We start from the raw sequence: 15,071 nt of genomic DNA, 5'->3' as shown, positions 1-15,071 counted from the left end.
TAAAGTCATTCAAATTATATAGTCAGACATTCTGTAGAGTATTTCCTGGCTGGCTCATGAAAACCTGTAATGCATATTCCACTTTGAAACAATTCTGCCAACAGATCATTTGTATCAAATGATAGTTTACACATTTCATCCAGAAAGAACCCCAAACCAAATTATAAACACCATGTGCTGGATGTGCCACAACTAGTCCTGAGATGCAGCCTTGTCTGGGGTGAGAATGGCAGCTCTTTAACAGCATACAGCAACACTACACAACAGTATTTGCTCAAGTGTTATTTCTAAGGACATTTGCATTAATACAGGATCTCTGCTTTCTTTCTACTTTGGCTGCTTGGCTTCAACTCAAACTGTAATCCTCTGCTTGTTGTTTGTGACTTCACAATTGATTGCTATGGAAACAATTTTGATGTCATGGAGAATTATTAGTTCAGGTAGGGAGAAATAAGCAGCAAGAGCAAATAAATTCTTAAGAAACAAAGAGCCTGTTTACATGCAAATGCCTGTGTGTGGTAAGGGAACAAAAATGCAGCTAATCTATAAGCAGTCCATTTCCAGAGAGATTTGGCAGTTTCCAATAATGCAACAGCAGCTCTTTAATATTTAACTGGCAAGAATTTCACTTGTAAAAAATGCAAACAAACTGAAAGGTGAAGATTCAAATATCTAGTCAAATCTATCTATCCAACAAACTTACCCATTAATAGCCACTGACCTGCTGGGTGACTTTGGGCAAGTAAGTCCCTTCCACTCTCTGCGCCTTTACTTTCCCTCAACCTGTTACCTGTCTTATCTATTTAGACGGTAAATTCTTCAATACAGAGACCATCTTTCACTATGTTCACATACTGCACCTAGCACAAGATCTTGGCTGAAGCCTCTAGATGTTACAATTTGTAACAAAACAGATGAATTTGTAGGGAGAAAAGTGAAAAATCATAGTCAATAAGGGGAAATTCTAAATATGACTCATGGCTGTAGGCTGGGAACTTTGCATATCTGACAAAGTAAGTAGGGGTCAGTCCTAGTTAGTGTGTGGATAAAGGAACACCTAGGTGGTGCTGGTTACTTAGAAGGTGATGTTCATCCCGGAGTCAGCACTGAAGCTAATGCCACAGCATGGTGATGGAAGGGTGTGGAATGGGCTGCCTTTTGGATGAGAAGGGAAATTGAAGTCCTCACCACTTATCTTCATTAAACATCTCGCCGTTCTCTTCACAAGAAATGGGGCACGAACCTGTGTCCTAGAGCAAAAAGGGGTTCTGTCTCTATTCCCCAGCCTACCATCCACTTCCGTGCCTGCCCCATTTTCTCTTTCAGCCCCCCACAGCATCCTCTCTCCCAATTAGCCTGTACCCCATTTTGCCCCCACTGCCCCAGACCTGCCTCCCCATGTCCTCTATTAGTCCTCACCATTAATTAGCCCCCATCAGCTCCAACTCCCATTACCCCCTCATCCTGTCCCCACCAGCTCCAACCCCCATTACCGCCAGCCCCACCAGCTCCAACCTCCATTACTTCCAGCCCCATCCCATTACCCCAGCCGTGCCCCATTACTCCCCCACCCTATCCCCTTACCCTCTCACCCCCACCAGTCCCTGCCCCATTACCCTCTCATCCCCACCAGCCCCAACCTCCATGACTACCCCATCCCATTAGTTCCCCACCCCACCCCTCACCCCCTCCAGTCCCTGCCCCATTACCCCCTCACCCTCACCAGTCCCTGCCCCATTACCCCCTCACCCCCACCCACTCCAACCCCCATGACCACCCCATCTCATTAGTCCTCCACTCTGCCCCCCTCACTCCCACCAGTCCCTGCCCCATTACTCCCTCACTCCCACCAGTTCCTGCCCCATTACCCCCTCACTCTGCCCCATTACCCTCTCATCCCCACCAGCCCCAACCTCCATGACTACCCCATCCCATTAGTTCCCCACGCCGCCCCCTCACCCTCTCACCCCCACCAGTCCCTGCCCCATTACCCCCTCACCTTGCCCCATTACCTTCTCATCCCCACCTGCTCCGACCCCCATTAGCCCGCTGCCTGGCCCCCTTATCCTTTCTCCCACAGCAGCCCCACGCATTACCCCCTCAATCCCGCCAGCCCCTGACCTCACACCCGCCCCGCTACTCCCTCCCTCCCCAGGCTCCTGGGCGCTGAGGCAGTTCCCGCGGGGCGTGGGGAGGGGGCTCCGCCGCAGACTGGCTGAGGTGGCTCCCCAGTTCCCGGGGCTCCGCGCTCACTGCGCGCCACAGCCCCGCTCCTGGATGCGGGGGGAGGGTCATGCCCCAGAGTGACGGCTGAGGTGACCCCGCCCCCTCCTGGCCCCTCCCGCCCCTGAACGTTCTCTCCTCCCTCCAATTGAAGCGCCAAAGCGCGCGCCAACTCCCGGCCCCACCCCTACTCCCATCTGATTGGCCGAATCGCGCCCCGCCCCTATGTGAGCGACAACGCTAGGGCCAACCAGCCGCGGCGGAACCAAGGCCTCCGCCCTTCCTCGGGAAGAGGGCGAGGCCTGCATGTGACGTAAGACGAGAGGGTAGCAACAGTTGCCTCGAGACCCCGCGCGAGGCGCCATAGTGACCGTAGTCCTGGAGACTGTTACTTGCCAACGGTAGCAACACGCAGCCCCGGCAGCCGGAGCCCAGCGCAGCCCGGGGAGCCCGGCGGGGAGGGCAGGTGAGAGGGCAGGGATGGGATGGGGTCCCTGAGAGGAGGCTCCCCCACCCCTTGGGGGTGCGACAAGACGGGCCCAGGGGCTGGAGTGACCCGGTGTGCGGGCTGGGGTGAAACTGGTTTGGGGGCAAAGGGCAGGAACGGCTTTGGGTTTGTGCGGGGGGCAGGAGTGACTCCGATTTGGGCGAGGGAGGAGGGGGCAGCAGTGGCTGTGGTTTGTGCTGCGGGGCTGGAGTGACTTCGGTTTGGAGGCATGGAGGGGGGCTGGAGTGAGGTAGACTAGTGTGAATTCGTGGCAGGGGGCAGGAGTGGCTCCAGTTGCGGGGGTGGAGGGGGCGGGAGTTGCTGGATTGGTGGGGACTTAGTGTGACTCTAGTTCGTGGGAGGGGGCTGGAGTGACTGGTTATAGGAGAGGGAGGCTGAAGAGTCTGTGGAGGGACAAGGAGGCTGGAGAGATTCTAGCTTATATGGGTGGGGGCTGGACTGACTGATCCGGAGGAGTGGGGCTGGAGTGAATCTTGTTTGTGTGGCAGTGTGAGGGGACCTGGAGTTTATCTGATTTTAGAGGAGGTGGGAGTGGAGTTAATCTAGTTTGTGCCATGGCTTCTCCCCTGGCTTTTGGCTGCATCCTATTTATTATTAATGTAACTTATTTTCCTGCTGCCTCTTTGCAAACTTTTTCTTGTGGGTGTTGGGAGCTGTTGCTCAGAGGTTTCTCTGCCCAGCCCCTGCCTGAGGTATTTTTGGTGGGGGAGGCTGATCATCAGATGATGTACACACCACACTGGCCTCTTCTCTGTATTGGAGAGAGCCTGCCACAACACCATTCTCCTCCCAACACTTTCTCCTGCCTTTTCCTTTTAGTGAAATGTTGCCTTTCACCAACTGCATAGTGAAGGTGAATTAATTGTTCTTACCCTTTCTCATAATACAAGATCAAGGGGACATTCAGTGAAATGGAAAGGTAACAAATATAACATTGATTAAATGCTTTTTTTCTTTTTTACCCAATGCATATGTAACCTGTGGAACTCACTACCACAAGAGTTTAGCAATATTTTACAGGGGATTTGACATATGTAGATATTGGGAACATCTGCTGTTTTCATTAGCTAGGATAAGATCATATAAAGTATCTAAACCCTTGTGTTTCTGGGCATAAACAAACCTCCACTGATCGAGGTTAAGAAGAAACTTCCCCTGTGGGTAGATTATTCCTTAATTGTCCACTACAGAGTTTCTTGCGCTTTCCTCTGAAGCATCCATTTCTGGCCACTGTGAAAGACAAGGATACTAGATAAAGTGGAACCATGTTCCTCTGAAATATTTTTTCCCATTTTTTTTAAGGGTGTGGGTTGTACATTTTCTCTCATTTATTTTCTTTCTTTCTTTTCCTTTAATTTTAATCTCTTTACTTCCCTTGCTTTTCTATCACTCTTATTCTGTAACTTTTCCAGTAACCACCATCATGCAAAATGATTTAATAGGTATCTTTTAAACTTAGTTACCTTCTCTTTTTAAAAAAAAAACAACAACCCAACAAATAAAAATCAGCTTTGGGACTCAAGTGTGGCAGTGAGTTGTGTATCTTTACCCTCTGGTTATCTTGAAGGTGGGAAAATTGATACAAATGTTAGGGAGTTCAGTACCTCTAATGATGATAAATTATTTCTTCCTATTTTTGTGCCCTGAATTCCACATTTTGATGTTTTGTTTTGAACAAAAGTATTCCCTGAAAGAACAATTAGTTGGGACATAGCACTGGCCAAAGTAACCCATTACTACTTCTCCTTTTCACATTGTAAGTTTCTGGATGCATGGCATGAATGTAAATTAAAAAGAAGGAAAAATGGTAGCTGACTCAAGTAGCTTCTTTTTAAAGGAACTTGCATAAGCTTTGCTCCCTTTTTCCTCCTCCCCTTTTTCTCCTGGGCTTTTATATTAACTTCACATCTAGCAAAACGAGTTTGGTTTCTACCTGTCATTTATTTGATTCAATTCTCTGGAACTAGCAAGTCTCACTCTCTGTTTTCCCTGCAGTTTGAGTAATATGTGAAAATCTAAATAGGAACTTTGTGAAGCAGGTGCAGGCTATTCTTCACTTGATTTCTCCTGTTTGTTTTGAATAACACATGTTGTGATACACCAAATATCAGTGTAAGAGAAAATCCACCTCAAATGTATCTGTTTCAGACTGAGTTCCTATAGATTGACTACATCATTCCATTCTTTAACTTAGATACTTATCATCCTACCTTTTTAATCTTTTTTGTTGAAAGATGGAAAATCTTGTTTGTTTATAGTATTTGAGGTAGAGTTGAGTGAATACCTCGCAACAAATGATATAATTTATTTTTCTGCACTTGGAATATGCACAAACAGATTATCCACTTCTTCAATTACATTGTTCAATTAACATGTTTTTGTTCAGTTTGTTTGGACTAAGAATAGTTTCCTGTAAATGTACAATAATCGCTACTCAAAATAACTTGATTAATGGTGATTGGTCAGAAGGAAAGATAATCTTGTGCTTACAGCTTTGGACTTGGACTCCAAAGACCGTGCTCTAGTCCCTTAGGGCCAGGTTTTCAGTCTTCACAATTGGAACCAGACTTTTAAAAGTACCTAGCACTCAGTAGCTCCCCCTGTGATACTTATGGCTACATTTTGAAAACCTGCTGCTGAGGTCTTTTTGAAAATCTTGGTGTTGCCAGCACTGTTCAAAAGTCATGAGATTAATTTAAAAAGAGACCAGCATTTATTGTTTAAAATGTGCCTTCTGTTTTTAGAGCCTCTAGACCATGTTTTCAAGCTCCTCTCCGAAACCATGAGGGCTAGAAATGGACTCTTTTTAAAGGAAAGATAAGAGTCTCCCGTAATTATCTGACTGCAGGAGCTGTCAAGAAAAACAACAAATAGAGTGAGAGTTGGCAACACTGACTTATTTCTCTGTGCCTTGGTTCCCAGTCTGTAAAATGGGAATGATACTGGTGCTGAAAGGATAATGAGAGGATGAATGTTTGTGAGATCTTCCAGTACTACAGAGGACTGAAGGAGAGGCATAGAAGGTTGCATGATATTGTTTCTGTTCTCTGAAAGTCTGCACAAGCACTTCTGGCTTGGCTATGCACAAATTAGAAATTTATTTTCTATACAATCTTGGGTCTGTGACTTGGAAACTTGTTTTCTGTGAAGTTTTGTGCCTGTTCCGTATATCTCTTAAATCTCTGCTTTATCACAATAATATGGGACCAGACGCGGGGAAGTTCTGAGTACCCACAACTTCCACTGAAATCAAAGGACATTGTGAGTATTTGGTATCTCTCAGGATCAGACCCTTGAATTGCAAATTTATAACATCAATGCTAAAGGGAAATAAATCACAGTTACATATATTTAACCCAAATTATTTCTTTTTATCCTCCATTCATATGCTTTCTAAGCCAAATTTGTTCAGGACTGATATGAGACTGTCTAATCTCAGTGGTTAACAACTGTTTCTTTTCTTGCTGGTTCAAAATTAATAATTGCATAGAAAAACAAATTACTTTAGTAGTTTTTAAATAGCTTGATGTTTGTTAAACTTCAGAAGACTGACAAATCTTAACTTTAATAGAGACCTGGTTTCTTTTTTTTAAGTACAGTCTGAAAACATAGATGACTGAATTTATATTTTGTCCAATTGTCTAGAATTAGTACTGAAAATGTTCTCTGACTCCAAAAGTATCTTATGGAGCACAAAAACATATAATGATGAGGGCCTTGCTGATTTAATAGCATATCTTAATGCTACACTCTTCAGCAAAAGTTTCTGCTGAAGACTGCTGAGATATATTTAAACCAGTTTCCCCCTCTCCGCTTTTCTAGAAACAAATGCCAGCACAGTTAAAGTCTGGAAGCATGCCAGCTGGAGCAAAGTGTTGTCCTGACCAGCATGCCAGGACTTGAAGTGGGGCGCTGAGTAGACAGTCTAACTTACTTGAGCATTGGTAACTGCAATCCTGTGATTTGAGATTATATTTCTGATATGTGAAACATATGGATTTTTCTTTTGTTCTATCTGTGCTTTGAGACTAGGTATTTTGTCTTATTCCTTTATTCAATTCTTTTTCTGTGTTCAAACACTCGCAAATCCATCTTATTGTCTGAAAACTACTGGCTTTCTTCAGTTAAACTGTCCTAGTGTCGGTGTAGCATGTGAACTAATTATGTTGCGAATCTGTTAATGGGCAACATAATATGTCTTTTCAGGCTGAACCATGTACACCTTAATACATTAGGTAACAGGGAACCCACTTACAGAGAATTTGTGTTCATAATGAACAATTCAAGACATGAATTATTCCAGTGCATTGCACTGTGCGAATCATATTTCCAGCTACAGGGAATCCTCAGCTTTGAATGAAGTTGTTCCATGAAAACCTGCTGTACTTTTGTCTCAACTAGGTAATAAAGAACAAATAGAAAATACCAAAATTCTGCAGACACCATTCAGCTGTTTGGTTTTTTTAAGCATGTTGAGTTGTGTTTAGACATATGTTTTCATCTCTTCGATCAGTGAAGGAATTCTGTTACTTCCTCTTGTTTAAAGAATATTCCTATTTACTTATGACAGGGAGGTAGTCCTTTTTATTCTGTATGAAGTTGAGGCTTTAAGACTAAGCTTGATAAGTTTATGGAAGGGATGGTATGATGGGATAGCTTAATTTTGGCAATTGATCTTTGATTATCGGCAGATAAGTATGCCCAGTGGTCTATGATGGGATGTTAAATGGGATGGGATCTGAGTTACTGCAGAGAATTCTTCTTTCCTGAATGCTGGCTGTAGAGTCTTGCCCACATGCTCAGGGTTTAGCTGATCGCCATATTTGGGGTCAGGAAGGAATTTTCCTCCGGGGCAGATTGGCAGAGGCCCTGGAGGTTTTTCGCCTTCCTCTGCAGCGTGGGGCATGGGTCACTTGCTGGTGGATTCTCTGCAGCTTGAGGTCTTCAAACCACAATTTGAATACTTCAATAATTCAGACATAGGTTAGGGGTTTGTTATAGAAGTGAATGGGTAGGGTTCTGTGGCCTGCTTTGTGCAGGAGGTCAGACTAGACCATATTGGTCCCTTCTGACCCTAAAGTCTATGAGTAGCGTAGGACACTTTTGAGGTGTGGTGATGAGACTAGAAGGAAACACTTCAGGAGATTTCTGTGTAATGTAAAAGTGGTAGGACTTCTGCCAACCATGACCTTCAAAATTTTTTTATTTGTGTTCTGTTGATTTGGTGCTAGATAGGGTTTGAAGATTTGTACCAATGCCAAATAAGGGCATTTGTAAAGTAATTTACATATCACAATGGGTCTAGATTCTTTTGTTATTGTTTAGAAGAGAGTTTATTCTCCTGAGCATAACGTTGTCTAATGCAGGAAGACTTCCCAGCCTAGTTGACTTCTTCTATACTTGTGTTAATCTCTGCTAGAAATTTAGCCTTCTTAATAACTGGGTATTGCAGTTACACTTTCAAAGGGACCAGTATCACAAAACATTATGGTGAAGATGAGTGTGTGGAAGACATGTGCAAGCGTAACGAATCATCTATGGATACATAATGCAATCATATGTGGATACATACCTATATGAGTATTTACAAAGTAACAGCAGACAGAAAACTGATGTTCGCACATTCGTCTTGTTCTCTTTGGGACATTTGTTAGAAGAATTATTTAAACGAGGAATAGCTTTTGGGACTGGAGATAGACTGTATAGATGTGATAGCACACGTGTCCTCACCATCACCATGTACTATCACTCATGAGGAAGATGGACCAACTCGGCCAGATTCATCCATGGTGTAACTCAGTGATGTCCTTGAACTTACTCCATGGGTGAATTGGGCTCACTCTTATTAACAAATACCTGGGAGCTGACTTCCAAAATCTTGCCCTATGTGTGGGGAAATGCCTACAGATGTGTCCTAGGCCAAAATTGAAGGTAGTCATGATCTTTGTGTCAGAGTCGGTATGTTATCCATTCAGCTTCAAAGAGTACAACTGATAAGACTGGTTTTTATTACCATCATAGCTATTTGCATGTTACAACTAAATCTTCTGATGGGCTTATTAGGTCTTCTGATATCAAAAACAAAAACCTGGGATGCTCTGATTTTTTTTAAGGGATTGCTGGTTCCTTTGAAAGGAATGTATTTATTTTAGTATCTTTTGAAAATGGCTTATTATGCTGAAATGGGCATTTTAGAGGAGATGATCATATACAGGTATTAGTGAATTTAGGCTGTAGCAACTGCACACCTCTTAGCCACCCACCTGTATACAGAATGGCTAATAAATATAGACTCTTGAACACTAAAGTGAGGATTAGTTACAGGAAAAGATATGGGCAGGATGCAATATTGACCTTTTAAGTCTGCTTACTGGAAACAATCTCCAGTGTAGTAAAGCATGTATATACCTACTGAATATATATGAATATGCTCTCTGTTGCTTCTGCTTTTGTGGAAATATTATTTTTCATTATCTGATTCTTTGTCTGTATTCGTGTGGTTTATTTTGATACCCATTTAGTGTGAATCATGTAGCTTTGGCTGCATCTGGCTCCCCATTCCAGAACTAGATTTTAAAGTGTGCCCAGCTCGTATGTAAGTCACAGGATGGAATTAAGATGTGTCCTGCATTAATGTACGAGTTGCTGATGGAACTTTATTTCTGCAGAGGTACTGGAGTTGCTAAAAGAAAGTGTCCTGGGAGACTTCATTATCTGTGTGTCTGACAATTCTTAATTATTTGTATTATGGTAATGCCCACAGGCCTCAATAAAAGATCAGGTGCCTCATTGTGCATGGCACTGGTACAGGGACATAACTAAAGCCATGACATAACTAAGGCCATGTCTTCTACGTTATGGACAGTATGGGGCTGTAGCTATGCTGTTGTAACCCTGTAGCGTAGACACAGATTACAGCAATGGAAGGAGTTTTTCCATACCTCCCCGAGTAATGGTAGCTAGGTTGACAGAAGCATTCTTCCATCAACGTAGCTGCATTTACAGCAAGGGTCAAGTCTGCAATTTTTACACCACTGAGCACTGTACCTATGTTGACCTAACTTTTAAGAGTAGACCAGGCTTAAGAAAGTTCCTTCCTCAGAGACCTGACAGTCTAGGAGTGTGACAAGATACAGCAGATAGAGAAAAGGACAGGGGACAAAGTGAGGTAATGGTAAAATGAACATGTTAAGCATACTAAGTAGTAGCCTCAGCTCACCACCTGCCTAGGCATTGTCAGACTGCTCTTCAGAGTTAGCTTAAGATCCTGTGGCCACCATGACAACCATGGGACTGTCCCAGACAGTTTCTGGCTCAACATTTAGCTGGCCAACACTGGAATTTGGGTTTTGGGATGGAATTAGAGGTAACAGGGTAACTAATCTGTGGAATTTGCTGTTGGATGATATTGTTGAGGTCAAGACTTTTAGTAGGATTCAAAAAAGGATTGGCCGTTAGTTTGGTTAAGAAGATCCACATTTTATGTTAGATGGGTTGCAAAAAGGGATAGATATATATAACCTTCTTGCTTCAGGGCATAAGCCAATTGTTGACTGATGGGGTTTGGGAAAATAAGGATTCCCTTGCGGCAAATTATTCCATAGTGTTGAACTTTGGGTGGGGAGGAGGTGGTTGTTTGGTTCTTTTCTCTGGAGCACTTTGTACTGACCAGTGTCAGAGGCAGGTACCAAATTAGATGGGTTACTGGTCTGACCCAGTATAGCAATACTTAGAGGTCACAGACTGACCACTATCTCTTCAGTTCCGGGACAGGTGTAAAGGTCTTCTTTTGATAGCCCATCCTCAGTGACCAATGGGAGTGTGCTAGGTTTCAGAAGTCTCTGAAAGAGAGCATTACGTTATCCACAGGCCACTCAGCCGGTGGATGGTGAGGCATTTTATAATGAACTGTTATCCTAAACTGTTGATGGAGTGGCTGTTGAAGTCAGGGAAGTAGCCTTTTAAATTTGCTGGTCACAGTGGTATTTTGATTGTCTGCCGCTGATGAAACAGGTGGAGACAATGATGTGGCATTGGTGGCAGAAGTCTTTCTCACTGTGACCAATGGTATCCAGAAAGGTTTTGAAAAGATTATTCCATGGCTTTGAAGAAGAGTAACTTCAACTTCACCATAGCATAGCATTTGTTGGGCAAAACTGTACAGGGTAGTTAATCTCGCTAACTCACGTCTGGTGATGGAGTATCTCTCTCTGAGGAATTTTCATGTTACCTTGCAGGTTAGGTTTCATAGAGTCTGCTTGAGCTATCTACCACTAACATAGTAGAGCCCTGGGTAGCTGGCATAAAAGCTTTTTGCTTGAATATCAGCAATGCCTCTTACTGAGGTTCTGGAGATGATGGAGGATGTGTGGGCTGAGAGTTAAGAGGGACAGGGATTTGGCTGGGGTAAGCCAACGTGGAGGTTCCACGGCTTTACTGGAGTTGATTTTCAATTATTCCTCAAGGTGGGGAAAGATATAGCATCTGCTAATGGAACAATTTTAGATCTTTGTTCAGTTAATTGCTTGAGATCAGCAACCTCTCCAGTTGTTATCTTGTCTCAAATATACCTTATCTGGTTGAAAAGGTGAGTGTGAAGAAAGTCTAGCGTCCTTGGATATCCTTGGCCCTATTTAATGTGACCTTCATCCTGAGTATGGTACAGAGGCAAAACCTGTTTTCTTTTTTATTATTATTATGTATTTATTAATTTATATACTTTAGCACCTAACAGCACTAGTCATGGACCAGGACCCCATTGTGCTTGGCTCTGTACATACACAGAATCTCTTCCTGGTAATAAGTAAAGATCAGATATTTGTGCTGATTCTTTTAGGTCTGTCAGATGCCTCTAATACCATTAAGAAGAACAGGAGTACTTGTGGCATCTTAGAGATTAACAAATTTATTTGAGCATAAGTATTCGTGGGCTACAGAATGTACAGAATGGAACATATCTCTAAGGTGCCACAAGTACTGTTCTTTTTGCAAATACAGACTAACACGGCTGCTACTCTGAAACCTGTCGTCCAGTACCATTGACCATGAAGTATAGATGATGAGTTTGTAGAACCAGCAAGAGAAAATGGAATTGCTTGAGTGCTTTCTCTTCTTTGTGGGAGATCTGAGTAGTATTGGGCAACTTTTCTGCCTCTTCTGTTGAATGTGTATGGGATTTAAGAAGGTTAGCAAGAAAGTGTGGGCTGCAGTATTTTCAATATGCAGATGAGACTCAGCTCTATGTTCTCTGATCTGTCATTTGGGGTAGAGGGAGTAGAGAGACTTACCTGCTATCTATTAGAGATTAAAACCTAGCTGACTGAGGCTCAACCCAGATAATGCTGGGTAATGCTGATAAGGTGAAGAAAGCACCAGAAGGAATGGGAGAGATTATATCAGTCCCTCTGACTTCTGGAGTTTGTCTTTTGTTATTCTCCAGAGGGTCTTAGTTATGGACAGTCTGGGCCACAACTCAGTGAGGGAAGCAGGAAGAAAGATTTAGCAAAATGTGGCAAGTGGGTAAATCATTCCCCCTCTCCCCCCGCTCTACGCTCTGCAGTGGCATTCAAAAGGAAACTAAGGCAGGCAGCCAGATTTAATTTTTCTGTTAGGCCAGATGTAACAGTCAATGAATCTATCCAGGTTCAGACAGGAAGTAAATTAATAAATTTCATTTATCTAGATTATGTTTTTGCTTGGCTAGAAAATAGAATTCTACACTAGCCTCTGATAAGGTGAAGATCCCGAAAAACGCAAAGCAAGGAAATTCTGAGATAAGACAGCACTCCTTATCTCAACTACATTGTGCTCGGGCATTGCAGTTCTGAAGGTTCTGTGTGAGAATGCCCTTCTCTTTTCAACTCCTTCCTCCTGAATTGTTTTGGTATGTACTAGCAATAAATTGACAGAACTTGAAATCCTTTCTGTGGCCTAAAGACTGTATGTGCGCGCGTGCACACACTCTCTCTCTCTCTCTCTCTCTACTCATCTCTTCTTCAATTTCTGAATGTAAACATATTTCCTATTTTGTTTGAAATCAAAATCCACCCAGCACACGAAATCTGAATCTTATCAAATATGCATGACATTCAGGATGAACAACCATGGTGGGAGGTATTTCTTTAACAAGTGCAGATAATAAGAGGCAATAATGGCTTTTGGTCACCAAGTTAATTCTACAGAGTTGCCTTCTGCCTGACAAAGATTTATTCTTTTTAATATGATAGACACATTACATTGTTCTCAAGGTTTGCACCAGTGAGGAAAATGAAACTTCCTTGCTTTCACCCAGGTCTTGAAACCTTTACAGAAGTAGCAGCCTGCCTGCTGACTACATAGTTTCCACAAAGGATAGGAATAAATGGTCAGTTTTCACAATGGAGAGAGATGAACAGCAGAGTCTGCCAAGGATCTGTACTGGGACCTGTGCTGTTCAACATATTAATTAATGATCTGGAAAAGGGGATGAAGAGTGAGGTGACTAAGTTTGCAGGTGAGATGAAATTATTCCAAACAGTTAAGTCAAAAGCTGACTGCGAGGCGTTACAGAGGGCTCCCACAAAACTGGGTGACTGGACAACAAAATGGCAGATGAAATTCAGTATTGATAAATGCTACATAATGCATATTGGAAATAATAATCCCACCTATATATATACAATGATAGGTTCTAAAATAGTTGTTAGCACCCAAGAAAGATCTTGGAAACCATGGATATTTCACTGAAAACTTCTGCCCAATGCACAGCAACGGTCAAAAAACATTAACAGTATGTTAGGAACTGTTAGGAAAGGAATAGAAAATAAGAGAAAATATCATAATGCCGTTATATAAGTCCAGGGTGCATCCACACTTTGAATACTGTGTCCAGTTCTGGTTGCCCCATCTCAAAAAGGACCTAGTGGAAATGGAAAAGGTGCAGAGAAGGCTACCAAAGATGATCAGGGGTATGGAATGGCTTCCATATGAACAAAGACTAAAAAGATTAGGGCTCTTCAGCTTAGAAAAGACATGACTAAGTGGGGGTATGATAGAGGTCTATAAAATCAGGAATGGTGTGTATGGGGGGGGGATCACCCAGTGAAATTAATAGAGAGAGGTCACCCAGTGAAATTAATAGGCAGCAGGTTTAATACAAACAAGAGGAAGTACTTTTTCATATAACACACATCTAGCCTGTGGAACTCATTGCCAAGGGATCTTGTGATGGCCAAAAGTATAACTGGGTTCAGAAAATACCTGGTTATGTTCATGGAGGTTATGTCCATCAATGTGTAACCAAGATGATCAGGGTTACAACCCCATGCTCGGGCAACTTTAAGCCTCTGATTCAGAAGTCATGACTAGACAACAGGGATGGATCACTCCATAATTGCCCTGTTCTGTACACTGACCCTGAAGCTGTGGTATGGGCCACTGCCAGAGACAGGATAAAAGGCAAGATGGAGCATGGTCTGACCAACTGTGGCAGCTCTTGTATTCTTATGTATTTAAAGTAGAGGTTTTCCTAGGTTTACTTCTTTTCACAAACAAATACAAGTAAAGTTAATCCCTCTTCATGGTCCAGGCACCATCTGTGCCATTTGTTGCCTCCTGAAATTGATGATGCACAATCATTATTTATTAAGCACTGAGAATATGCTGGGCATTGTGAAAGTAAAGACAGCCCTGGCTTTGCAGAACTTATAGCCCAGGGTATTCAAACATTGGCTACCAGGCACAGAGTTTACTGTTGCAATTTTATTGTCTTTCTATAAGATTCCTTCCAACAATAGACTCAGCAGTGTTTATGGATAGGGCCCTAAAAGACAAAACACTCTGGGAGATCCAGAGCAGAGAGAGAACTTGATATTATAACCGACTCACTTTTTGCTTGAATCACAGAATTATTTGCTTGTACATGACAGCTATTAGATGTTTATATAAGTTACTGGGCTTTTAGGTGTATTAAAAGTTCATTATTATAATAGAATTGTTATAGCTTTACAAAAAAGAACTTCAGATATTTGCATTTCCATTCTTTTTAGTCTCTTCTAGATGCTGTTCATATTGGTATGATGCCTGTAACTTTAAGAGAAACCATTTCTACTGGACAAACAAGTAGTCTTCAAAATTCCTATGGAATCTTCTTGACTCATTAAATACAAGGGCATTTTTTTTTTGGTTCAGTATTGACTTGGTTTACTTATTCATAGTACAATTTTAATAAAGTGGAGTAAGTTGTTTAAACAATTAAACAACTGTCCTTGGGATACTTTCCTTAAAATGATGAAAGCCAAGTTATCTATTAACACCTTCTCTAGTGAAGGGGGTGAGATTTCAGTGCAGCCAGTGCTGGGTG

At 42.5% G+C, this 15,071-nt stretch overlaps 1 protein-coding gene across 6 annotated transcripts in view; it reads left to right on the top strand.

Moving 5' to 3' along the window:
- The first annotated feature begins 2,573 nt into the window (after positions 1-2,573).
- The window catches only part of RFX2 (regulatory factor X2), a 99,722-nt gene continuing 87,224 nt past the window's right edge, over positions 2,574-15,071 (top strand). For 5 of the 6 annotated variants that reach the window (XM_030540584.1, XM_030540591.1, XM_030540589.1 and 2 more), the window contains exon 1: positions 2,574-2,689. The gene's annotated coding sequence lies outside the window, so the exon portion shown is untranslated. Of the gene's footprint in view, positions 2,690-3,541; positions 3,651-15,071 lie in introns of those variants that run through there. The other variant, XM_030540586.1, reaches the window with a different exon arrangement.

Source organism: Gopherus evgoodei, chromosome 22 (genome assembly GCF_007399415.2).
Source record: "Gopherus evgoodei ecotype Sinaloan lineage chromosome 22, rGopEvg1_v1.p, whole genome shotgun sequence".
Classification (NCBI taxonomy): Eukaryota; Metazoa; Chordata; order Testudines; family Testudinidae; genus Gopherus; species Gopherus evgoodei.
Note: the sequence above shows the minus strand (reverse complement) of the source record. Positions and strands in the feature narration are given on the sequence as shown.